The 27574-nt window shown below is 44.5% G+C and overlaps 1 long non-coding RNA gene across 1 annotated transcript; it reads right to left on the reverse strand.

Annotated features, from left to right (window-relative positions):
* Nucleotides 1-5164: 5164 nt before the first annotated feature.
* On the reverse strand, nucleotides 5165-27574 carry LOC134956821 (uncharacterized). The gene is made up of 3 exons (XR_010186206.1): nucleotides 27141-27574; nucleotides 11691-11819; nucleotides 5165-5506 (listed from the first exon to the last, which is right to left on the reverse strand). It is a non-coding gene; the product is annotated as an uncharacterized LOC134956821 (long non-coding RNA).

Genomic DNA, 27574 nt, shown 5'->3' on the forward strand with positions numbered 1-27574 from the left:
ATCAGACACTCCCATCTGAGAGAGCACTGCCCCAATACCCATCTCAGAGGCATCCACCTCCACCACAAAAGGACGCTCTGGATCTGGGTGTCGCAGCACCTTGGCCGATACAAATGCCCTTTTGAGACGGGCAAAAGCCGCTTTAGCCTCACAAGACCAGCGAGCAACATCCGCCCCTTTCTTAGTGAGTGCCACCAAGGGCGCCACTATAGACGAAAATCCAGCGATAAATCGTCTATAAAAATTCGCAAAGCCCAGGAAACGCTGAAGCGCCTTCAAACTAGTGGGCTGCACCCAATCCAGGACTGCCTGTACCTTGGAACCCTCCATTTGGAAACCTTCTGGGGAGATAATATATCCTAGAAATGCGATTTGCTGAACTTCAAATTCGCACTTCTCCAGCTTCGCCCCAAGCCGGTGGTCTCTGAGTTTCTGGAGGACTAAGCGTACATGCTTCCGATGTTCCTCCAGGGAATGGGAGAAGATTAGGATGTCATCTAAGTATACAACTAAGAATCTATCCAAATATTCCCTGAGTACATCGTTCATGAAATCCTGGAAGACTGCCGGGGCATTACAGAGCCCAAAAGGCATCACCAAATATTCATAATGCCTTGAGTGGGTATTAAAGGCAGTCTTCCATTCATCCCCCTCTCTTATTCGGATTAGATTGTACGCCCCGCGTAGGTCAATCTTAGAAAAAATGGTGGCAGTACGAAGCTGGTCAAACAAGACCGAAATGAGAGGCAGTGGGTATGAGTTTTTAATCGTGATACGGTTCAATTCCCTGAAGTCGATGCAGGGTCGCAATGAACCGTCCTTTTTACCCACGAAGAAGAACCCCGACCCAACTGGAGACTGTGAAGGTCTGATAAATCCCTTAGCCAAGTTCTCCTGAATGTACTCTGTCATAGCCTGAGTCTCAGGACGTGACAGGGAGTACAACCTGCTCTTGGGAAGCTTAGCATTTGGCAACAAATCAATGGCACAGTCATTGGGGCGATGGGGAGGTAGTACCTCTGCAACTTTTTTGGAGAACACGTCCGCAAAATCTGCATAACACCCTGGCAATCCTGGCAAACTTAGCTGCGAGAGCCTGACTGGAAGGCTCAAGCAACTCCTGAAACAATCAGTACCCCAACTAAGAATCTCCCCAGAGACCCAGTCAAATTGAGGATTGTGGGCCCTTAACCAGGGTAACCCCAACACCAATGGGGCAAAAGTACAGACAGTCACATAAAAGGACAATTTTTCAGAGTGTGTGGCTCCAATAAACAAAGAAATCTGGCTAGTGCAAGAGGTAATTTTACCTTGGGATAATGGTTCCCCGTTTAACCCACAAATCTCAATTTCCGATGCCAAGGGTACTAAGGGAACAGAGTGTTTCAGGGCGAATTGGCGGTCCATAAAAACCCCGTCGGCCCCACTGTCCACAAAGGCCTCAGTCTTGACAGTTTGACCGAGGATCTTCAAGGTCACCGGAATGATAAAAGTCTTCTTGGGAAATTCTGACTTCTGGCCTGACAGGATATTTCCCATCACCCTCAGGCCCTGAAGTTTTCCGGCTTTTCTGGGCATGATACTACCACATGACCTTTATTCCCACAGTACAAACACAACCCCTGCTGTCTCCTCCGCGTCTTCTCACGCGAGGAGAGGCGGGTAGCCCCAATCTGCATAGGCTCCTCGGAAAATTCCTCAGAGTCTGAGGTTCCCTTGGGAAAGAAGGAAACCTCGGTCTCCCTTTCAAGCCTACGCTCTCTCAGCCGTCTATCTACCCGGATGGATAACTGCATGAGCTGATCCAAGCTATCAGGCAAGGGATATTGTACCAGTTGGTCTTTTATCTGGTTAGAAAGACCTCTTCGGTACTGGTGTCTCACTTGGGAGAGCACATAGGAACTACTGCTGTATCTGTGGCTTATTTCTCTCACACATCATTATTTTGAGGCTCACCCAAAGTGGGATATTTACCCATATACCATTTGGACCAGCGTGTTTTTTGGAAAGAGGTCCATTGCTAATTTAGTCTAAAGTGTTCAACACTATTGAGCATTAGATTGTTTCAACCCATTGAATTCATATATGGTTGCTTCATGGACTGACCATTTGCTGTGTTGACCATCCCTCTGAAGAAGTCCACGAAGGACGAAACGCGTCAGGGTTGAAGACAGAGAGAAAAGAAACCCTACACTATTGTACATTTGACATATATTGTGGTCTGTAATTGTGAAAAAGGGTTACCTCTGTCTAGATTGGGCAATACTTTGCTTTTAATAAATTGTGTAAAGCCATAATCATTTGGTCAATTTTTAGTTGGTAACCAGTTTAAGTGATTGAGAGCGCCCTCTGATTCAATTTGCTGGATATATATATATATATATGTTTGGGGGGGCAGAGATATCACAGTGCTAGGCAGTGGCGTAACTAGAAATTTTTCTCCCCCAAGCCAAAAAATTCTTCGGCGCCCCCCCCCCCTTCATGCTCCATAATTGGGAGCAAGAAAGGGATAAATATGCGCGCGCCAAAAAAAGGGGCGTGGTTTTGTTGGAGTGGGCGTGGTTTCACATAAAGGGGCGTGGCATTGCAGGAAAAGACTACCTTATACCCCAGTTTTGCAACCTGCACGCCCATACGTTGGCTACCACAGGAAAGAAAAATAATCCTGATTCATGCCACTTACATTATCTGTCATTTTTCCTCCTTATAGTAATGCCCAGTATACATTATGCCACATACTGCAATGGCCCTTAGACATTATGCCGCACACAATAATGCACGACACAATATGCACACACTGTAATGCCCCCGACACATTATGCCACACACCGTAATGTCTGTGACACATTATGCCACACACCGTAATGCCTGTGACACATTATGACAGGAATCGCAATGCCCGTTATACATTATGCTACACACTGCAATGCCCCTGATACATTATAGCACATACAATGTCTGTGACACATTATGACACACACCGCAATGTCCGTGATACATTATGCCACACACTGCAATGCCCGATACATTATAGCACATACAATGCCTGTGACACATTATGCCACACACTGCAATGACCTTGAGACATTATACCACAATGCCCGTGATATAGTATACCGTACACCGTAATGCCTGTGACACATACCGCAATGCCCTGCCCGTTATACCCTATGCCACACATCGCAATGCCCGTTATGTATTATGCCACACTGCAATGACCCTGAGACATTATACCACATACCACAATGCCCGTGATATAGTATACCACACACCGTAATGCCTGACACATTATGACACACACCGCAATGTCCGTGATACATTATGCCACACACTGCAATGACCCTGAGACATTATACCACATATCACAATGCCCGCGATATAGTATACCATACACCATAATGCCTGTGACACATTATGACACACACCGCAATGTCCGTGATACATTATGCCACACACCGTAATGCCCATTACACATTAAGTCCTACAGTAAGGCTTCTAATTACTTTTCAATTACCTGCTCGTTGTCAGGGGTTTCATGCACTGGGTGTCATGCTCGTTGCCAGGGGTTTCATGCTCTTGGTTCCATGCACGGTGCCAGGGGTTTTCATGCTCAGGGTGTCATGCTCGTTGCCAGGGGTTTCATGCACTGGGTGTCATGCTCGTTGCCAGGTATTTCATGCACTGGGTGTCATGCTCGTTGCCAGGTGTTTCATGCACTGGGTGTCATGCTCGTTGCTAGGAGGTAGTCCTTGTTGCTAGGGCTGTGCTCCCAGTGCCACATATGTCCCCAGTGCCAGATATTCCCCCACGGTGCCAGGTACTTACATGCCCCAGTGCCAAATATAGTCGTCCCCCCCATGTGCCAGGTACACATATACCCCCCCAGTGCCACATATGCCCCCAGTGCCAGATATTCCCCCCCAGTGCCACATATGCCCCCAGTGCCAGATATGCCCCCAGTGCCATATATTCCCCCCCAGTGCCAAATATGCCCCCAGTGCCATATATGCCCCCAGTGCCAGATATTCCCCCCCAGTGCCAGATATTCCCCCCGTGCCATATATGCCCCCAGTGCCAGATATTCCCCCCCAGTGCCAGATATTCCCCCCGTGCCATATATGCCCCCAGTGCCAGATATCCCCCCCAGTGCCATATATGCCCCCAGTGCCAGATATTCCCCCCCAGTGCCATATATGCCCCCAGTGCCATATATGCCCCAGTGCCAGATATTCCCCCCAGTGCCAGATATTCCCCCCAGTGCCATATATGCCCCAGTGCCAGATATCCCCCCCAGTGCCATATATGCCCCCAGTGCCAGATATTCCCCCCCAGTGCCATATATGCCCCCGTGCCATATATGCCCCAGTGCCAGATATCCCCCCCAGTGCCATATATGCCCCCAGTGCCAGATATTCCCCCCCAGTGCCATATATGCCCCCGTGCCATATATGCCCCCAGTGCCAGATATCCCCCCCCAGTGCCATATATGCCCCCCAGTGCCAGATATTCCCCCCCAGTGCCATATATGCCCCAGTGCCAGATATCCCCCCCCAGTGCCAGATATTCCCCCAGTGCCAGATATCCCCCCCCCAGTGCCAGATATGCCCCCAGTGCCAGATATTCCCCCCAGTGCCAGAAATGCCCCAGTGCCAGATATTCCTCCCTCCCCCCCCCCCGTGCCATATATGCCCCCAGTGCCAGATATTTACTCCCCCCCGTCGCTTTTTGGAGGGACACGGAGGGCACAGCTCGTCTCTCCTGTGTCCCTCCTGCTGCATCATCTCCGGCGGCCGCGGGTCTAATAGGGGGAAGTGCCGGTTCGTGAGCCAATTAGAGCTCACGCACGGCACTTCCCCCTATTAGACCCGCGGCCGCCGGAGATGATGCAGCAGGAGGGACACAGGGAGGCGCGCTGTGTGCCCTCCGTGTCCCTCCAACAAGCGGCGGAGGGAAGGAGACTGCAGACTGACATGCGGACGCTCGTCCGCATGTCAATCTGCTGTAAATCAGTGGCGCCCCCGCAGCCCCTCGCCCCCAAGCCACCGCGAGGACTGCGGGGGCAGTAGTTACGCCACTGGTGCTAGGCCCCAAAATTTCTGTTGCCGGCCCTGATTAGATATTATCACATATGCAGTTTATATATGCAGACTTTTAATAAAGCAAGTTTCTCCTGGTACCAATGTATACAAGAATAATTTATTTGAATAAATGTTCTTCAATCAAAAAGAGATAAGGAAATATCCTTGTATGCAAACAAGGTTGTATTCCCAACAGCAGGCATAATACACCAAATAATGGTGAAGATGGCCTCCTACCAGAATTTGGAAAAAAACTGCCTGTAGTTACTGAAGTTCAGGGTTTCAGGAATGCCTCAGCTCCACACAGGGTTCCTCCTCCTCTCTCCTGGTAAGGGTTCCGGATCATCTCCTCCATAGCCATGCATTTCAACCAATTTTGGACTTTCTCAAGATAGTGTGGAGGGATCGCAATATTGGTACTTTTATACCTGAAAAAATAACTTATAATTACTGGGAGTAGTCATTCCATTAGAATACACATTATGCCATACACAGAAAATAAATTCAACTCATATACTGAAACTAATACATAAATCCTCTATCTTAAATGCATTTGATTTCTCTGACGTCCTAGTGGATGCTGGGAACTCCGAAAGGACCATGGGGAATAGCGGCTCCGCAGGAGACTGGGCACAAAAGTAAAAGCTTTAGGACTAGCTGGTGTGCACTGGCTCCTCCCCCTATGACCCTCCTCCAAGCCTCAGTTAGATTTTTGTGCCCGAACGAGAAGGGTGCAATCTAGGTGGCTCTCCTGAGCTGCTTAGAGTAAAAGTTTAAATTAGGTTTTTTATTTTCAGTGAGTCCTGCTGGCAACAGGCTCACTGCATCGAGGGACTAAGGGGAGAAGAAGCGAACTCACCTGCGTGCAGAGTGGATTGGGCTTCTTAGGCTACTGGACATTAGCTCCAGAGGGACGATCACAGGCCCAGCCATGGATGGGTCCCAGAGCCGCGCCGCCGTCCCCCTTACAGAGCCAGAAGAGCAGAAGAGGTCCGGAAAATCGGCGGCAGAAGACGTCCTGTCTTCAATAAGGTAGCGCACAGCACCGCAGCTGAGCGCCATTGCTCTCAGCACACTTCACACTCCGGTCACTGAGGGTGCAGGGCGCTGGGGGGGGGGCGCCCTGAGACGCAATAAAAATACCTTAGATGGCAAAAAAAATACATCACATATAGCTCCTGGGCTATATGGATGCATTTAACCCCTGCCAGAATACATAGAAAAACGGGAGATAAGGCCGCCGATAAGGGGGCGGAGCCTATCTCCTCTGCACACTGGCGCCATTTTCCCTCACAGCTCCGTTGGAGGGAAGCTCCCTGGCTCTCCCCTGCAGTCACTACACTACAGAAAGGGTTAAAAAAGAGAGGGGGGGCACTAATTACGCGCAGTATTAAAGATACAGCAGCTATAAGGGGAAAAACACTTATATAAGGTTATCCCTGTATATATATATATAGCGCTCTGGTGTGTGCTGGCAAACTCTCCCTCTGTCTCCCCAAAGGGCTAGTGGGGTCCTGTCCTCTATCAGAGCATTCCCTGTGTGTGTGCTGTATGTCGGTACGTTTGTGTCGACATGTATGAGGAGAAAAATGATGTGGAGATGGAGCAGATTGGCTGTAATAGTGATGTCACCCCCTAGGGGGTCGACACCTGAGTGGATGAACTGTTGGTAGGAATTACGTGACAGTGTCAGCTCTGTATAAAAGACAGTGGTTGACATGAGACAGCCGGCTACTCAGCTTGTGCCTGTCCAGACGTCTCATAGGCCGTCAGGGGCTCTAAAGCGCCCGTTACCTCAGATGGCAGATATAGACGCCGACACGGATACTGACTCCAGTGTCGACGGTGAAGAGACAAATGTGACTTCCAGTAGGGCCACACGTTACATGATTGAGGCAATGAAAAATGTTTTACACATTTCTGATAATACGAGTACCACCAAAAAGGGGTATTATGTTCGGTGAGGAAAAACTACCTGTAGTTTTCCTGAATCTGAGAAATTAAATGAGGTGTGTGATGATGCGTGGGTTTCCCCCGATAACAACTGATAATTTCTAAAATGTTATTGGCATTATATCCTTTCCCGCCAGAGGTTAGGTTGCGTTGGGAAACACCCCCTAGGGTGGATAAAGCGCTCACACGCTTGTAAGGGCTCTACCCTCTCCTGAGATGGCCGCCCTTAAGGATCCTGCTGATAGAAAGCAGGAGGGTATCCTAAAATGTATTTACACACATACTGGTGTTATACTGCGACCAGCAATCGCCTCAGCCTGGATGTGCAGTGCTGGGTTGGCGTGGTCGGATTCCCTGACTGAAAATATTGATACCCTAGATAGGGACAGTATATTTTTGCCTATAGAGCATTTAAAAGATGCATTTCTATATATGCGTGATGCACAGCGGAATATTTGCCGACTGGCATCAAGTCTAAGTGCGTTGTCCATTTCTACCAGTAGAGGGTTATGGACACGACAGTGGTCAGGTGATGCGGATTTCAAACGGCATTTGGAAGTATTGCCTTATTAAGGGGAGGAGTTAATTGGGGTCTTTCAGACCTGGTGGCCACGGCAACAGCTGGGAAATCCACGTTTGTACCCCAGATCGCCTCTCAACATGAGAAGACGCCGTATTATCAGGCGCAGTCTTTTCGTGGACAAGCGGGCAAAAGGTTCCTCATTTCTGCCCCGTGACAGAGGGAGAGGAAAAAGGCTGCAGAAATCAGCCAGTTCCCAGGAACAGAAACCCTCTCCCGCCTCTGCCAAGCCCTCAGTAGGACGCTGGGGCTTTACAAGCAGAATCAGGCACGGTGGGGGGCCCGTCTCAATGAATTTCAGCGCGCAGTGGGCTCACTCGCAAGTAGACCCCTGGATCCTTCAGGTGATATCTCAGGGGTACAAATTGGAATTCGAGACGTCTCCCCCTCGCCGTTTCCTAAAGTCGGCTTTACCGATGTCTCCTTCTGACAGGGAGACAGTTTTGGAAGCCATTCACAAGCTGTATTCCCAGCAGGTGATAATCAAGGTACCCCTCCTGCAACAGGGAACGGGGTATTATTCCACACTGTTGTGGTACCGAAGCCGGACGGCTCGGTGAGACCGATTCTAAAACTAAAATCTTTGAACACTTACATACAGAGGTTCAAATTCAAGATTAAGTCACTCAGAGCAGTGATTGCGAACCTGGAAGAAGGGGACTACATGATGTCTCGGGACATCAAGGATGCTTTCCTTCATGTCCAAATTTACCCTTCTCACCAAGGGTACCTCAGGTTTATGGTACAGAACTGTCACTATCAGTTCAGACGCTGCCGTATGGATGGTCCACGGCACCCCGGGTCTTTACCAAGGTAATGGCCGAAATGATGATATTCCTTCGAAGGAAGGGAATTTTAGTTATCCCTTACTTGGACGATTCCCTGATAAGGGTAAGATCCAGGGAACAGTTGGAGGTCGGTGTAGCACTATCTCAGGTAGTGTTGCGGCAGCACGATTGGATTCTCAATATTCCAAAATCGCAGCTGGTTCCGACGACTCGTCTTCTGTTCCTAAGGATGATCCTGGACACAGTCCAGAAAAAGGTGTTTCTCCCGGAGGAGAAAGCCAGGGAGTTATCCGAGCTAGTCAGGAACCTCCTAAAACCGAGCCAAGTCTCAGTGCATCAATGCACAAGGGTTCTGGGTAAAATGGTGGCTTCCTACGAAGCAATCCCATTCGGCAGATTCCACGCAAGAACTTTCCAGTGGGACCTGCTGGACAAATGGTCCGGGTCGCATCTTCAGATGCATCAGCGGATAACCCTGTCACCAAGAACAAGGGTGTCCCTCCTGTGGTGGTTGCAGAGTGCTCATCTTCTAGAGGGCCGCAGATTCGGCATTCAGGACTGGGTCCTGGTGACCACGGATGCCAGCCTGCGAGGCTGGGGAGCAGTCACACAGGGAAGGAATTTCCAGGGCTTATGGTCAAGCCTGGAGACATCACTTCACATAAATATCCTGAAGCTAAGGGCCATTTACAATGCTCTAAGCTTAGCAAGACCTCTGCTTCAAGGTCAGCCGGTGTTGATCCAGTCGGACAACATCACGGCAGTCACCCACGTAAACAGACAGGGTGGCACAAGAAGCAGGAGGGCAATGGCAGAAGCTGCAAGGATTCTTCGCTGGGCGGAAAATCATGTGATAGCACTGTCAGCAATTCCGGGAGTGGACAACTGGGAAGCAGACTTCCTCAGCAGACACGACCTCCACCCGGGAGAGTGGGGACTTCACCCAGAAGTCTTCCACATGATTATAAACCGTTGGGAAAAACTCGACAGGTATTGCGCCAGGTCAAGGGACCCTCAGGCAATAGCTGTAGACGCTCTGGTAACACCGTGGGTGTACCAGTCAGTGTATGTGTTCCCTCATCTGCCTCTCATACCCAAGGTACTGAGATTGATAAGATGGAGAGGAGTAAGCACTATATTCGTGGCTCCGGATTGGCCAAGAAGGACTTGGTAACCAGAACTTCAAAAGATGCTCACGGAGGATCCGTGGCCTCTACCTCTAAGAAGGGACCTGCTTCAGAAAGGACCCTGTCTGTTCCAAGACTTACCGCGACTGCGTTTGACGGCATGGCGGTTGAACGCCGGATCCTGAAGGAAAAAAGGCATTCCGGATGAGGTCATCCCTATCCTGATCAAAGCCAGGAAGGATGTAACCGCAAAACATTATCACCGCATTTGGCGAAAATATGTTGCGTGGTGCGAGGCTAGTAAGGCCCGACGGAGGAAATTCAACTGGGTCGATTCCTACATTTCCTGCAGACAGGAGTGTCTATGGGCCTGAAATTGGGGTCCATTAAGGTTCAAATTTCGGCCCTGTCAATTTTCTTCCAAAAAGAACTAGCTTCAGTCCCTGAAGTTCAGACGTTGTAAAAGGGGTACTGCATATACAGCCTCCTTTTGTGCCTCCAGTGGCACCTTGGGATCTCAATGTAGTTTTTGGGTTCCAAAAAGTCACATTGGTTTGAACCACTTAAATCTGTGGAGTTAAAATATCTCACATGGAAAGTGGTCATGCTGTTGGCCCTGGCCTGGGCCAGGCGCGTGTCAGAATTGGCGGCTTTATCCTGTAAAAGCCCTTATCTGATTTTCCATTCGGACAGGGCGGAATTGAGGACTCGTCCTCAGTTTCTCCCTAAGGTGTTTTCAGCGTTTCACCTGAACCAACCTATTGTGGTGCCTGCGGCTACTAAGGACTTGGAGGACTCCAAGTTGCTAGACGTTGTCAGGGCCCTGAAAATATATGTTTCCAGGACGGCTGGAGTCAGAAAATCTGACTCGCTGTTTATCTTGTATGCACCCAACAAGCTGGGTGCTCCTGCTTCTAAGCAGACTATTGCTCGTTGGATTTGTAGTACAATTCAGCTTGCACATTCTGTGGCAGGCCTGCCACAGCCAAAAATCTGTAAATGCCCACTCCACAAGGAAGATGGGCTCATCTTGGGCGGCTGCCCGAGGGGTCTCGGCTTTACAACTTTGCCGAGCAGCTACTTGGTCAGGAGCAAATACGTTTGTAAAATTCTACAAAATTGATACCCTGGCTGAGGAGGACCTGGAGTTCTCTCATTTGGTGCTGCAGAGTCATCCGCACTCTCCCGCCTGTTTGGGAGCTTTGGTATAATCCCCATGGTCCTTTCGGAGTTCCCAGCATCCACTAGGACGTCAGAGAAAATAAGAATTTACTTACCGATAATTCTATTTCTCATAGTCCGTAGTGGATGCTGGGCGCCCATCCCAAGTGCGGATTGTCTGCAATACTTGTACATAGTTACAAAAATCGGGTTATTATTGTTGTGAGCCATCTTTCCAGAGGCTCCTCTGTTATCATGCTGTTAACTGGGTTCAGATCACAGGTTGTACGGTGTGATTGGTGTGGCTGGTATGAGTCTTACCCGGGATTCAAAATCCTTCCTTATTGTGTACGCTCGTCCGGGCACAGTATCCTAACTGAGGCTTGGAGGAGGGTCATAGGGGGAGGAGCCAGTGCACACCAGCTAGTCCTAAAGCTTTTACTTTTGTGCCCAGTCTCCTGCGGGGCCGCTATTCCCCATGGTCCTTTCGGAGTTCCCAGCATCCACTACGGACTATGAGAAATAGAATTATCGGTAAGTAAATTCTTATTTTCTTAAAAATACAGATTAAAAGATCAAACTTTATAAAATCACAGTGTGGCACAAATACCGGAAGTACCCGCAAGGTACTTCCTGTTTGCCTGACAGTCCGGTTCCCGAAACGTGCCCTTTTCTCAACCATTATAGCTTACTGAATCGACATTGTCCATTCATAAAATTTAAAACCTTTTGAACAGAGCATCACAATAGTTGGATACAGCCTTGTTGTCATGTACACCAGATCATGGCGCCCTGTGTGTTACCGGATATCATTATGCACCATAAGTATTCCCACGGCCATATTGCCAAAAGCCCAGAAGTCCAGATAATTAACAGTGGGCAGCCTGTCCTTTTCAATGGTAATTGTCTTAAACTTCATAAGACCAGAAACATGTTTATTGCCGTGAATAACGGTAGTTTTAAAACTGACTTTTTTGTTATTGTGGAGAATGTAAATAATTACCATAGAAATATAGATACATGCAGGAAACGGTCCCTGGATTTCCTATTGTCGCCATTTTATCTTCTGAATATAATTGGTGCTTTTCCCATTTCTGTCGTAACAACATCTCTGTTGACCACTTGTGGCATGCTATAAATAAAATGTAATAATAATAATAATAATAATAATAATAATAATAAAAATAATAACATTTATAACCACACTACAGTTGCTTTGTGATATATAAAACACTAGTTACTACCGAAATGATGGAACAACATAACAGTAATGTCAGCACCCGAACGGAGCAACAACTAGTGGCTGCTGGTGGGCCAAACCTCCCCATAGAGGCAAGGAGCAGCATTAACCTTTTATTACATAGGATTGTGGACATCGTTCTCCTTACTTCTTTGAGTACATAATTACATTCATGCCCTTAAACAGAGTAAATAGTTAAACACTTAGCACATAAGACTTTTCAGGTTTGTTAAAAGTTATTCTGTGCACATCTATAAAACATCAAGGTCTATTCTATAAATCATTGGATATCAAAATCCTTGTGCAGTCAGTATTACAGTATTTATGAATCAATATAATGCATTTCTTTTTTAGCTAATTGTTTGTAAACATCATTATTCCTAAAATCTACCTTTTTACCTGTCTTAGGGCCTTATTAATTTTGCCGATGTTCGGGGGCTCCGCAAGCTGCACTGCAAGATGGCAAGGCTGGGTAAGCTAAAGCTTACTCAGTCTGCTGTCGCAGATGAACATTGCAAATAATGATAGCGATGTTCAACTGAGAAGCGATCGCATCGCCAATGCAGGTAGGAGGTCCTGCATTTGAATTGCTCCGGACTCCAAATGCAAAGCTGCTATGATGGACTTCCTTAAAATGGGACAATAAGTCATGTTTCTCAAAACCTTTTTTATATTACACAGATGTTCTGCAAGTCTTATTTTAAAGTGTCCTGAGGTTCTTCCTATATAATATTGGTTGCAAGTGCACCCTATGTAGTATATTAACTTCCTTGAGCTACAGTACATGTTAAAAATAATCTCTGGTTCTTTTGCGTCCTTTTATCTCAATTTCAGTGCACTTAATATTAAAGTTTACAAGTCTACTCATAAAACATAGCCCACATTTGAAAAACCCTTTAGATAAAATGGTAATTTTATTCCTAGCTGGTGATAAAGCACTTTGTAATAGTCTATCTCCTATGTTCTTGTCCTTCCTATAGAAAATCGTGGGTTTTTCTGGGATCAGTGTATTCAATACTGGATGTTCCTTTAGTATACAACAATTCGTTTTTTATTATTTTCCCTATTTGAATCATGTATTGTAGTTAGAAATAAATGCCATTGTAAAATTATTTTCTTCCTTGGGTTTTTTGGGGGCCAGTAGACTCTCTTTTCCAAATTATTATTTTTTGTTTACTTTCTTTATCTTTTCTTTCTTAAATCCACTTTCTCTGAATTTTTTCACCATTGTATCAGCATGTTCATTAAACATAAACAAAAAAGTTTTTTAAACCAAGTTTACTTAGGAAGCGCTATTCAATTAGGTTATAAATTAAACCAAACACAGTATCAAATGTAATATTTTAATAAATAAAAAGTACAAATACGAATATGGCCATATCACATTAAAAGAATACATTTATGTTTATAAAATAAGCTGTATCTAATTCATTCTGAATTTCTAGTCTGGTGGACTTCTCTAGTAAGATTTAGTAACAGTTCTAATACTGTAGGTTAATTTGTGTTATTTGATTAAGTTAGTAGTGATTGAGCATTCAATTTTACATTTTAAAAAGCAGGTTATTGGTAACTAGTAATTAGTAACCAGTTAATGCATTTCATGCTTGTTAATGCAGTTCATTCAAACTTGCTAGTATACAAGTAGTCCATGTGACTTTTGACTAGAGATGAGCGGATTCGGTTTTACTCGGTTTTACTCGGTTCTCAAAACGGCATCTTATTGGCTCACGGATGTCACGTGTTTTGGATAGCCAATAAGATGCCGTTTTGAGAACCGAGTAAAACCGTGTAAAACCGAATCCGCTCATCTCTACTTTTGACCACCAACAATTAAAAAAATAATTGCTACTGTACCTCCCCTCTGCTTATTGAGGGTAATTCAGAGTTGATCGCAGCAGCAAATTTGTTAGCAGTTGGGCAAAACCATGTGCAGTGCAGGTGCGGCAGATATAACATTTGCAGAGAGAGTTAGATTTGGGTGGGTTATTTGTTTCTGTACAGGGTTTATACTGGCTGCTTTAATTTTACACTGCAATTTAGATTTCAGTGTGAAGACACCCCACCCAAATCTAACTCTCTCTGCACATGTTATATCTGCCCCCCCCTGCAGTGCACATGGTGTTGCCCAACTGCTAACAAATTTGCTGCTGCGATCAACTCTGAATTACCCCCATTGTTTTATGATGCAGCAAGCACAGACGATTATTATAAATGGAGCTCTTGTTGGTCCACAGCCCAGCCAGTTTCAGTGTAGTCACATGCAGCATGATCTCCAGAGCAGTAAAATAATTATCAAGATCCTGTGATGAGTTTCCCCACCTCTCTGCATAGAGGGTCACTGTCTTCCTCAGACAATGTATATCCCATATTGCCATTGGTTGTATCTAAACCGCGTTGTTGGTGTCATTATTCCTGGTATTATTGGTGCTCCTGTGCACTCCATACCAGATCCAGGTCTCATTTTCACCTACTACTCGTTTTGCAGTTCACTACAAATATTGGGTGTGTTCCAGTGGCCATTTTGTTGTCTATGTGTTCCAGCAGCCATTTAGAAAATGGAAAACGGAATGCTCAATAGCGTTACTAATCTAATTAAAGGATGCTATTTAACCTATTAGAAGTGTTGATAAAGCTTATTAGAGCGGTAAACCAGACTAGAAATTCAGATTGGATCTATAATTATAATTAGATACTGCTTATTTTATAATTTTTATGTATTTTTTCATGTGATATGGCCATATATGTATTTGTAATTTTTATTACAGGTTGAGTATCCCATATCCAAATATTCCGAAATATGGAATATTCCGAAATACGGACTTTTTTGAGTGAGAGTGACATAGTGAAATCTTTGTTTTCTGTGGCTCAATGTACTCAAACTTTGTTTAAAACACAAAGTTATTAAAAATATTGTATTACATGACCTTCAGGCTGTGTGTATAAGGTGTATATGAAACATAAATGAATTGTGTGAATGTACACACACTTTGTTTAATGCACAAAGTTATTAAAAATATTGGATAAAATGACCTTCAGGCTGTGTGTATAAGGTGTATATGAGACATAAATGCATTCTGTGCTTAGACTTGGGTCCCATCACCATGATATCTCATTATGGTATGCAATTATTCCAAAATACGGAAAAATCCGATATCCAAAATACCTCTGGTCCCAAGCATTTTGGATAAGGGATACTCAACCTGTAATTAAAATATTAAATATTATACTGTGTTCGGATTAACCTAATTAAACTATGTTTTCTATATAAACTTGGTTTATAAAATTCTTTTTTGTATTTATAATTGAGGTTTAGCAATTACCTCTGTATCTGAAGCAACAGTTTAAAGTAGGCTGGTTATTGCCATTCTTAATTAGGCACCAGATTTTTCTTGAGTGTCTATTGTTCATATAACACCTTCTCATCTGTACAATTTCCTTTAAATCTTTATAGCTATCTGAAATTGAGTCCAACAATTTGGTGTGATGACAACAAGTGGCCTGTATAACTATATATGAACCTGAATGTGTAGATTTTGTATAATTATAGGTCATTATCCTATAGTTTTTAATGTAGATATTCAAATCCAGAAAAGTGATTGACTTACTAATGATGTAAAATGTTAATTTTATATTGTATGCATTCTTATTCAAATAACACAACATTCAAATGGCAGAAAGGCATTACCGAAACAGCTCATTAACCCTTACTGACAACATGAAAAAGAAAGTAGGTTTTCAAGCTACACTTGTTTCAAATGAATATTGTATAGTTTCAGTTAACGCTTTACTAAGTTGCCAATGTACTGTAGGAAGAAGAAGATATTGGAACATTGGTGTGTGTGTGTGTGTGTGTGTGTGTGTGTGTGGGGGAGGGGGATCTCTCATGAACCAGTGAGGTTTCAGCAATAGACATAGGCAATGCTGATAATTGCAGGTGATTGAAATATAAAAACACTTGAAAGTATCTCTTGAAACCCATGTACAATCTAATTTTAGACACAAGAAGAAACCCATCTAAATACTAAGCAAGCAGAATGTGGTCAGATTGTAATTTGGAGTTAGACGTCTTTCTATTCAAAAGCTGTTCAGGTCTAACCAATGAACTGTAACAGGTGACAGTAGATAACTACTGATTCTGAACTACTGCATCTCCAGCATTTGAATATCATGATGAAACATTCCTACAACAATTGTGTTAGAGTGTTGGGGGTATATTTACTAAAGTGCAGGTTTTTAGAAGTGAAGATGTTGCCCATCAACCAATCAGATTCTACTGTAGCTATTTTACGTAGAAGGTGCTAGATAAATGATAAGTAGAATCTGTTTGGTTGCTATGGGCAACATCTCTACTTCTAAAAACCTGCACCCTAGCAAATATACCCCTTGGAACCTGGAGTTCAAACTCTAGGAGATATATAAAGCAAAGTTTCTAAACAAGTTACTCCCATCTCATCTTCTCAATTAGCAAACAGATACAAATATTTGCTAAAAAGGACAGAATAATACAGATGATATCTGGCAAATTCTGGATTGATACAAGTCATTCATAGGCAAAAGCAGAAGGGGTGAGGGGTTGCCTGGGAACCCCCCTCCTGTTAGCCAGCAGTTCAAATTATGACTACAATAGCAATAGTATATAATACAATTACTAAAACTGTCAGCACAACATGCAGTTTGAGGGACAGAGCAGAGCTGTTACACATGCCCAGTGTAGCAGCTTCTTCTATCAAGTTATCTGTTAGTGATGATCTGAGTGCTCAATCAGTACACTAGACCAGAGTAGCTGCCAGGAAAAAGAGACGGGCACCTTACCTTGAGGTGGGAGAATGTGTGCTTAGAAAGTGCAGTTCTGTCTTCTACTGGTCTATTAAGTTTGTTTATTTATTTATGTATTTATTTTTTCTTATGTAAAGTTTAACCTTTCATGACAACTTATTTTATATTAGTTAAATATGTTTGACAAAACCTATACCAGGGGTTCTCAACCACGGTTCTCAAGGCACACTAACAGTCTAGGTTTTATGTATAGCCATACTTGAGTACAGGTGACTTAATTAGTACACCATAAGTTAACCATCTGTGCTGAAGCATGCATATCACTAAAACCTAGAAAGTTAGTGTGCCTTAAAGACTGAGGGCCTCTTTCAGCTTCAGTTATATGTGCAGACATCCATAAATCGCTCATTTGCGAATTACCCATTTCTGACGCCCACTCTTGCTCCAGTGTTCCTTTGTTGAAAACATTTAGAAAACTACCTCTAGGAATCCTGCACTTGTCCATGTTACATATATAAATAGAAAATACAATCTTCCTAGTTGAAGACCAACCATTAATCCTGAAAGAAGAACTGACCAGCTCAGGGATTTGAAACAGCTGCAAACTAAAAGCATTGTGACTGGGCTGTTACTGCTTGGCATCCATATTAATGATAATGATTTGTTTGGCAAACATTTCACTGGAATGCCAATAGCCTGTGGTGTATTTTGTTTTAGTAAACCTATTCATTGCTGAGAGACCTTATAATGGTTACATTAGTGCGTATTATTTTGCCAAGTGCATTAGGGAACAAGGCCAGACAGAAGAAAACTTTAAAAGTCTTCCCATTGTTTACTATTAACTCTATATATTCACTGTTCTTTTATAACTCAGTATTTTATGGACATTCTATAAGAATACCTGCTTTGAATTTGGACAGAGGTAGATTGAATTATAAGATAATTCGACAGTAACTTGTACTGTAGTTCAACAAAGTATGCAGAAGCAAAATCAATGTCAAATGGATGGTGCCTAGACCTAACACCTAATATGTATGGGTTTGCAATTTGTACATGTGTTAGAAATGATGTGTGTGCAGGTGTTGTTGTGTGCAGAGTCATATGGGCACACACAGCCATAACTAGACTTTTTGGTGCCCTGTGTCAGAGAGAGAATTGGCGCCCTCCTATCCCTCCCATTTTTTTTTAATAGGGATATAAGGTGCATACCTCATGAGCAAGGGAATGACAAGATTGATCCCAGGGAAAGTCCATGCTATGATGCCCCTTCCTATATTATACATATATATATATATATAAAAATCATTGTGCTGTGAAGCTTTTAAGCAGCACCTCTAGATGTTAGCAAGGGTTCTGAGAAGGGTCCCTGTTAGCAAGGGTTCTGAGAAGATAAATGATACAAGATCTGACGGCGCTAATCTACATATTCCCAATTTAAGAAATTCAATATTGCAAGCACTTAAAAAAAACTATTTTACAATTAAAAGGTACTTTCTTATACATAAAAAAGAAAGTTATTCACAATTAAACAGATAAAATTTGCAATGGTATCAGTTTACATCCACACATACAGTAGATCATTTGTCAACTACATTTACAGCAGTGATGTCACAATTGAGGGCTGGAGCTGATGAGAGGAAGCCAAAGTTGTAAGGGCTGAGATGTATTTAAACTTAGAGGGTTGGATCAGACCCTTAGACATGCAGGTGGAATGCAGTACAAAAGCCCGAAGGTGTGACCACGACAACTGAAGTAAAAGTCTATGGTTTTTATTAAGCACAGTTCTTATAAAACAACAGCAGTACTTTTCAGGAATGAATTGAGCAAGAGAAACAGTAACAGTTCCTTAGAAAGCTGCAGAATAGCGGATGCTTCAGGGTACTGGTAATATCAGGTACAGTTCTAATTGACCAGGAGTTGGAATGTCCTTAACCAGAAACCCGTATGCAGAGTATTGAAATAAAGATGAGGAACTGACCAGCAGGTGTTCACTGGAAGCTAGCAATACTGTATAATATGATAGACTGCTGAGTATGCCGGATGGAACCGGCCAGGTGATGAACCGTAGAATACTGTGCTTGAATGATGCTAGAGTTCGATGAATATGGAGATTGATGGTTTGTAGATAATCAATGGCGGAGCTCCGATAATGCTTGGAAGCAGAACACCACTGGAAGCTAGGCGCTAGAAGCTGGTGTAGTAATAGCCAGGAGTGAGATGTAATCACAGAGCACTGTGGAGTCAGGCTGCACCGCAAGGTGGTAGGCTGGTGCGGGTATCTAGTGGAGTATGGAAGCAGGAGCTGGAAACCTGAAGCATAAACGACCACAGGAAGGAGAGACTGGTAACACAAGGTTTGACAACCAAAGCACTGACAATTTCCTGGTTCAGGCACAGGATATTTATACCTGCAGGGAGGCAGGCATTGGCCAAGCAATTAAGCAGGTTTCAGTGTAGCAGCGGATTGGTGTAAACAAAGACATGTGACTGAAACCAACTTGGCTGCGCCCATGTAGTACTTGGAGGGAAAGTTAGTTTGGGAAAACCATGTGGGAATTCAGTAGCAATGGCGGTGGATGCCACAGAGGGCAGGAGATACCACACAGGCAACCTGCACACTGGAAAACACATGAATGACATCAGAAGCTGCAGCAGGCAGGAGACGTTACTCTGAAGAATCTGTGAACTGGAAACATAGGAGCATCGGCAGAGGCCGCGGCGGGCCGGAGACGCCAATCTGAGGTTAACATGAGGCCACTGTGACAGTGCTGCTGGATGACAGGAGGGAGATGTAGAGTGTGGATCTCAGCAACACCGCTGAGATCTGGCCCTGGAATGCTGAGACAGCCTCAGGAGACATCTGGATGGTAAGTAATGATGTCCAGTTACCCGGATCGTGACAGCACCCCCCCCCCCTTTAGGAGTGGCCCCAGTACACTTCTTAGGCTTCCGAGGAAATCGGGTATGGAAGTCCCGGACCAACTTAGGAGCATAAACATCTGAGGCATTAGTCCAAGAGCATTCTTCAGGACCATAGTCTTTCCAATCGATCAGGTGCTGAAGACGACCATAGCGGAAGCGTGAAGCCAGGATCTTGGCAACCTCATACTCAACACCACATTGAGTTTGGACTCTGGAAGCAGCGGGAGTGCTGAATGAAATTGGTTCAGGATAACCGGTTTAAGGAGTGAAACATGAAAAGTTCTGGGAATCTTCAGGAATGGAGGTAGCAGGAGTTTGTAAGCCACTGGGTTGATGACTTGTTCAATTTGAAAAGGGCCAATATATCGAGGGGAAAATTTCATACTTGGAACCCTCAATCTCAAATTCTTTTTGACCAACCAGACACGATCACCCACTTTAAGGGCAGGAATTGCCCTACGCCTCTTATCCGCAAACTTCTTGTACCTGGATGATGCTTTTAGAAGAGCTGCGTGGACATTCTGCCAGTTATTTGAAAACTGACGAAGAGTGATATCAGCTGCAAGCACCGATGTTGCTGGAAGCAGTTGGAATTCAGGAACTTTTGGGTGAAACCCGTAGTTGGTGAAGAATGGCGTGGAAGAAGATGAAGAATGATACTGGTTGTTGTGACAAAATTCGACCCATTGGAGAAGTTGAACCCAGTCATCTTTGGATGAAGATACATACATACAGAGGAAGGCCTCCAAGTCTTGATTCACCCGCTCTGTTTGACCGTTGGTTTAGGGGTGGAGAATTTCAATTTGACTTGGAGGGCCAGGCACAAACTTCGCCAGAATTTGGCTACAAATTGAATACCTCTGTCAGAAATTATCTCCTCATGGAGACCATGTAGTCTGAAGATTTCCTGGATGAAGACTTGAGCCAACTTGGAAGCTGACGGAAGACTGGTGAGCGGAATGAAATTAACCATCTTGGTGAACCGGTCAACTACCACCCAGATCGTATTAAACTTATTACACATAGGGAGATCTGTAACAAAGTCCATTGATAGATGAGTCCATGGACAATGAGGAACAGATAGAGGAACCAGTTGCCCAGCGGGTGACTGGCGGGGTACCTTGTGTTGGGCACATTTTGGGCAAGATGCAATAAATTTGGTGATGTCCTTCTTTAGGTTCGGCCACCAGTAAGATCAGGAAACAAATTCTAAGGTCTTTTGGATGCCTGTGTGTCCGGCGAAGCGAGAGGAGTGTGCCCAATGCAAGAGCTTCCTTCTGAGTGCCGGTTTAACAAAACTTTTCCCTGGTGGGGGCATAGAGTCCAACCTCACTGCGGAGAATGCCACTGGATCAATAATATAATGCTTGTCAGTAGACTCAGACTCATTTTCTTGCTCCCAGGAGCGGGAAAGGGCATCAGCCTTGTGATTCTGTGACCCTGGACAAAACTGAAGTTTAAAGTCAAATCTTGAAAAGAAGAGTGCCCACCTGGCTTGGCGAGGGTTGAAACATTGAGCGCCTTTTAAATAAAGGAGATATTTGTGGTCTGTCAGAATGGTAATAGTATGTGAAGCTCCCTCTAACAAATATCTCCAGAGCGAGTTTGATAGCCAAAAGTTCTTGATCGCCTATGGCGTAATTGCGTTCGGCAGGGGAGAACTTCCGTGAGAAGAAGCCACAAGGATGTAGATGACCGTCATTGGCTCTCTGAGACAGGACTGTGCCAACTCCAACAGAAGAGGCATCTACCTCAAGAGTAAAAGGCGAGCTGGTATCTGGCTGTTTCAACACTGGAGCTGAGACAAATTTTTGTTTCAACAGATGGAAGGCTTGAGTGGCTTCCTCCGACCACTTGGAAGGATTAGCACCCTTTTTAGTAAGAGCAGTGACAGGCGCCACAATAGTGGAAAAGTCTTGAATAAATTTCCTATAATAATTGGCGAATCCTAGGAATCTTTGGATACCCTTGAGGGTTGTAGGTATCAGCCAATCTCGAATAGCTTGAAGTTTCTCAGGATCCATCTCTAGCCCAAAACTGGACACAATGTAACCTAGAAACGGAATGGATTTTACTTCAAAGACACACTTTTCCAGCTTGCAATAAAGATGGTTGGCACAGAGATGGGACAGAACCTCCTTCACCCAGAAACGATGTTCAACCAGGTCATTAGCGAAGATGAGGATGTCATTGAGGTAGACCACAACATGACGATAAAGGATATCTCTGAAGATCTCATTCACGAAGTGTTTGAACACAGTTGGAGCGTTACTGAGTCCGAAAGGCATGACAAGGTACTTGTAATGTCCATCACGGGTGTTAAACGCGGTTTTCCACTCGTCACCCTAACGGATCCAGATGAGGTTGTAGGCACCCCTGAGGTCTGACTTTGTAAAGATCGTAGCTCTACTAACGCGGTCAAATAATTTGGTAATGAGAGGTAGAGGATACCGTTTTTTCACGGTAATCTCGTTCAAACCACGGTAATCTATACATGGCCGCAAGCCACCGTCTTTCTTCATGACGAAGAAAAAGCCTGCGCAAGCTGGAGAGGAAGAAGGCCGGATAAATCCTTTAATTAGATTTTCTTTGATATATTCTTCCATAGAATGAGTCTCTGGTAACGACAATGGGTATATTCGACCTCGAGGTGGAATCTTCCCTGGAATGAGGTCGATAGGGCAATCCCATTCCCTATGAGGGGGAAGAATATTTGCAGAGGATTTACTGCACATATCTGTGAAGTCTCAGTATGGAGAAGGTGGAACATCAGAAGATTTGGAGGAGGATGAACAAACTGGTAGCACTTTAGAAAGGCAAGTCTCAGAGAAGGAAGGACCACACGCCGGGATATGGGTAGTCCTCCAATCAACTTGAGGGTTGTGAAGACGGAGCTATGAAAGGCCTAGAACTACAGGATGGGTGGCCTTTGGAATCACCAGGAAGGAAATCAGTTCAGAATGAAGGGCTCCTACCTTCAGACGGATAGGCAGGGTCTTGGAAGAAATGACTGCATCAGAAATCCTACTGCCGTCCACGGCAGTCATGGATATGGAAGATGAAAGTCTCTCAGTGGGTAGGGACCACCGACCACCGCTTAATGTATTCCTCAGTCATAAAGTTCCCAGCTGTTCCTGAGTCCAGCAGGGCAATAAGGTTCCTGGTGCAATGTGCCACTAGAAGCGAGACTGGGAGGTTACAATCACTTGAAGTAGGAGAGGATTTCATTACTCCTAGCCGACCCTCTCCCTGGCGGGCTAGGTCTTGGAGTTTCCCGGATGCTTGGGACAAGCGTTGATGACATGAGAAGGTGCAGCACAATACAGAGACGTTCAGATAGGCGTCTTCTACGCTCTGCTGGTGATAAACAAAAATTACCAATTTGCATAGGTTCATCTTTGGGCGGAGATGGCTGACGAGGAGGAGGAGTAGTGGAAATCTTAAGAAAGGTTGACCTTCCTCGCTCAATTGCCCTTTCACGGACCTGAAGGTCAACATTAGTGCAGAGTGATATGAGCTCGTTTAACTTTGAAGGTAAGTCTCTGGTAGCGAGCTCATCTTTAATACGTTCAGATAAGCCATGCCAAAAAGCTGCGTAAAGAGCGTCATCATTCCAGGAAAGTTCTGAAGCCAAAATTTGGAACTGTATCAGATATTGATCGACAGTTCGTGTCCCCTGACGTAACCGGAGGATTTCCGAGGAGGCAGAGGTTACACGGCCTGGCTCGTCGAAGATGTGCCTAAATGTTGCCAAGAAGTTTTTATATGAGGATAACAGAGCATCCGATCTCTCCCAGAGGGGTGATGCCCAATCAAGGGCGGAGCCACTGAGGAGAGAGATAATATAGGCAATTTTGGTGCGTTCAGTTGGGAAACTGCCAGGTTGCAACTCTAAATGGATCTCACACTGGTTGAGAAATCCTCTACAAGCCTTTGGGGACCCATCAAATTTAGCAGTGTCAGCAAATGAAGTCGTGGAGCAGAAATGGGTATGGTGGGTGGGGTTACCACCATAGGTACTGCAGTTGGCACACTGGCCACCCCTGAACCACGGAGGGGTATTTGAATTCCATCCAGCCGAGAGGAGAGGTCCTGAAAACAACAGATAACATGGCCTTGTGCAGCCTCCTGATGTTCAAGACGGGCTGCCAGTTCTTGCATCGGCCTGGTCGCTTGGACTTGATCTCCGGCTGGATCCATTAGGTCAGTGCTTACTGTCACAACTGAGGTCTGGAGCTGACGAGAGGAAGCCTCAGTTGTAGGGGCTGAGATGTCTAATTGACCCGGAGTTGGAATGTCCTTAACCAGAAACCCGTATGCAGAGTATTGAAATAAAGATGAGGAACTGACCAGCAGGTGTTCACTGGAAGCTGGCAATACTGTATAATATGGTAGACTGCTGAGTATGCCGGATGGAACTGGCCAGGTGATGAACCAAAGAATACTGTGCTTGAATGATGCTAGAGTTCGATGAATATGGAGATCGATGGTTTGTAGATAATCGAGGGCGGAGCACCGATAATGCTTAGAAGCAGAACACCACTGGAAGCTAGGCGCTGGAAGCTGGTGTATTAATAGCCAGGAGTGAGATGTAATCACAGAGCACTGTGGAGTCAGGCTGCACCGCAAGGTGGTAGGCTGGTGTGGGCCCCTAGTGGAGTTTGGAAGCAGGAGCTGGAAACCTGAAGCAGAAACGACCACAGGAAGGAGAGACTGGTAACACAACCAAAGCACTGACAATTTCCTGGTTCAGGCACAGGATATTTATACTTGCAGGGAGGCAGGCATTGGCCAAGCAATTTAGCAGGTTCCAGTGGAGCAGCAGATTGGTGTAAACAAAAACATGTGACTGAAACCAACATGGTTGCGCCCTTGTAGTACTTGGAGGGAAAGTTAGTTTGGGAAAACCATGTGGGAATTCAGTAGCAATGGCGGCGGATGCCGCAGAGGGCAGTAGACACCACACAGACAACCTGCACACTGGAAAACACATGAATGACATCAGAAGCTGCAGCAGGCAGGAGATGTTACTCTGAAGAATCTGTGAACTGGAAACATAGGAGCATCGGCGGAGGCCGCGGCGGGCCGGAGATGCCAATCTGAGGTTAAGATGAGGCCACTGTGACAGCGCTGCTGGATGACAGGAGGGAGATGTAGAGTGTGGATCTCAGCAACACCGCTGAGATCCGGCCCTGGAACACTGAGACAGCCTCAGGAGACATCTGGATGGTAAGTAATGGCGTCCAGTTACCCGGATCGTGACAAGTGAAAGAGAGTACAACCACTTTAGATTCAGCTCTTTAAATTACTTAAGTGGTGTTAAATCTTAATACAGTGCAGATGTTGAATAAGCGTGATAAACCCAATGCGTTTCATCACCAAGGACTTCTTCAGGGGTGTGAAATCTGAATGGCAGATAAGACAATGTCAGGCTATAAAATACCATACACGTAACACATATCTGCTTAGATACATACCAGATGCCAATTATACTCGTACATGAACTCAATTAGGCAGCTTGACAAGTAATGTGTACAACTTGGAGTGCCGTAAAATGGACTATCTGGAAAACTGGTAAGTGTATGATAAACATTAGTGTGCACCTATAAAAACAAAACATAACATGAGGAGCAGGTAGGGGAGTTTATACTTACCAAGATGTGTCTTGGATTAAGTTTGTTAGAGAGTGGAATATGGGGACCCTCAGGCTCCAGTATATTTATCTCACTGTTTTTAATTTTTTGTATATTCTTATATCTTCTATTTTTTTTAATATAATTTTTACATTTATGATTCAGATAATGAATTAACTATATCAGCAGAAGCTATACTTTGGAAATATACATTGGACATGTAAAATAGATTCACAGTTATATTACTTAAATGTATTTATGTAAGTAGATGGTCCCATTTTTTATATTAATGTGACTTATTAAGCATGATTTTAACTGTGATAGAAATTTAATATCACAATAATGTCAGGCTGATTTAAATATTTTCATTATGACCTTTATTTCAGCCCTTACTGAAATATACATTAATTTGTGATATCCGGTAGTCCTCCCCGGTATTTTTCAGCCAAGATGTTACCTAGACAACGTGGGCGGGATGAAGGTGTCACTTCCGCCCCCATGGAAATGGACAGGGTGACGTCACATCCTCCCTCACTGCATACCGCTAACGTGTGTCTACGAGGCATCACTTCCGCCCTTATGTGGATCAGCAGGGTTACATTACTTCCGCCCGGGACATACATTACTGGCTTAGTCAGTTTAAGCTCTTACAAATGTTTTTAAAAGTATTTAAAATATTTATAGAGATGGTATAAAGCCAGGGGACATAATGTATGTATGTATGGTAGGAAGTATCTCTAACGGTGAGTATATAGGTTCCAGTTTCCTTACCAGATATTTTGATGACTGGGATATCGATGGGAGGTAGGTTCCACTGCCAATCCACAATACAGTTCAAGATACACACAGTAATTAATTACACAGTTGTCCAACAGGATTTTTATTAAGCTGAACTGCTTCTGTAAGGCTTTTCTCACTGCAAGAACTTTGGCGTAATTCACAGAAATGACAGTACTTATACTCAAAGTATGTTTCAATCACGTATCTCTGCCAAACACAGGATTGAAATTAAAATATACAGTATCAATAGCTAATAATCTTATTGATCTAACACATGCAGTTCACCAAAGCAGTCACTTAATATTTACTCTATATTTTGGGTACTATAGCCACTAAATAATATAGCTGGCTGCCTTTTAAGTTTATAGTGCACTTTTAGTCATTCATTAACATTGCCCAGGATAGATTAAGTGTTGAGGTATACCTTTGCATATCACTGTATCCACAATCCTAGTATTTTGTTATAGAGGTTTCTGAATGCTAAATAGTCCTCCTAATAAAGCGATAAATTACCTTGCAAAAGTTTATATGGACTGTGCTATCCCCCCGGCACCAGAAGTAACTTCCTCCCAAAGTCTTGGCTGACGCTAGCAAAATATTTTACAGTTTTAGTCCTGTAGTACAACTTATTGATGTATCCTTGCAGAGAATGTAAGTTTTTGGGGAATGCGGCTCTCATATATGCTCTAAGGAACCACGCTTGTGTACTATGAAAGTCACAGCCAAGCCACTTTATTTTCCTATTAGACGCTGTGTGTGATGGCACTATAATGAAAGGAATTCTTTTACTGAAGAAAAGTAGACATACAACACTGCCTGTTTCCCTATTATGAATGCAACAACTGGGCACATTATCCCTCTTATGGTTTAGCAATAACAAGGACTGCTGAGAATTCCTGAGTCAGTGTCAGTACTGTGGATAAAGAGGACACATTCCCCACCACTATTACCTGATGCAGAGGAGAAGCAATGGGTCCTTAACATATATACTGTACTCACAGAGCAGTTAAAAGGAAAAGCTGTATCTAAATTTCAAGCTTTCTGTCAAGATGCAACTTTACTACTTAAATGTGATGTGAGGTGTACTGCTGGCCCAATATACCTCTCCTGCAGTTATTGTCAGCAGCTGTCAGCCGATGTTTGTATAATGCTGGACGCTTCCCTCCATTAGGCGGTCCGGCCAGGTGCTGTCCATCACTATATTGCTGCAGCCCCGGACTTGCTTTCCCTATTACAGGCTGAACAAGGGGCTAGTGCTTGTGTCTGTGCTCCGCCCGCAACTGTCAATCTTCACAAGGCCACTCCTTAGACTCTCTCTGTCAGGTGCTTGACTCTGATAAGGTGCTTCTCTTCCTCCTCACCAGCTGCCTTGCCAGAGGATGGACCACCTTTGTCCCTGTCAGATTAGGAGCCTCCTCCGAGGACCCCATCAAATCAGGTTAGGTACACCTCAGCCCCTTCTGCTCCAAGGTGCTGTTCCACTCTCCTCATCCTTCTAAGATGGCCACCACCCAACTGCCAACAGACTCGGCATCC

This window comes from Pseudophryne corroboree, chromosome 9, assembly GCF_028390025.1.
Source record: "Pseudophryne corroboree isolate aPseCor3 chromosome 9, aPseCor3.hap2, whole genome shotgun sequence".
NCBI lineage: Eukaryota > Metazoa > Chordata > Amphibia > Anura > Myobatrachidae > Pseudophryne > Pseudophryne corroboree.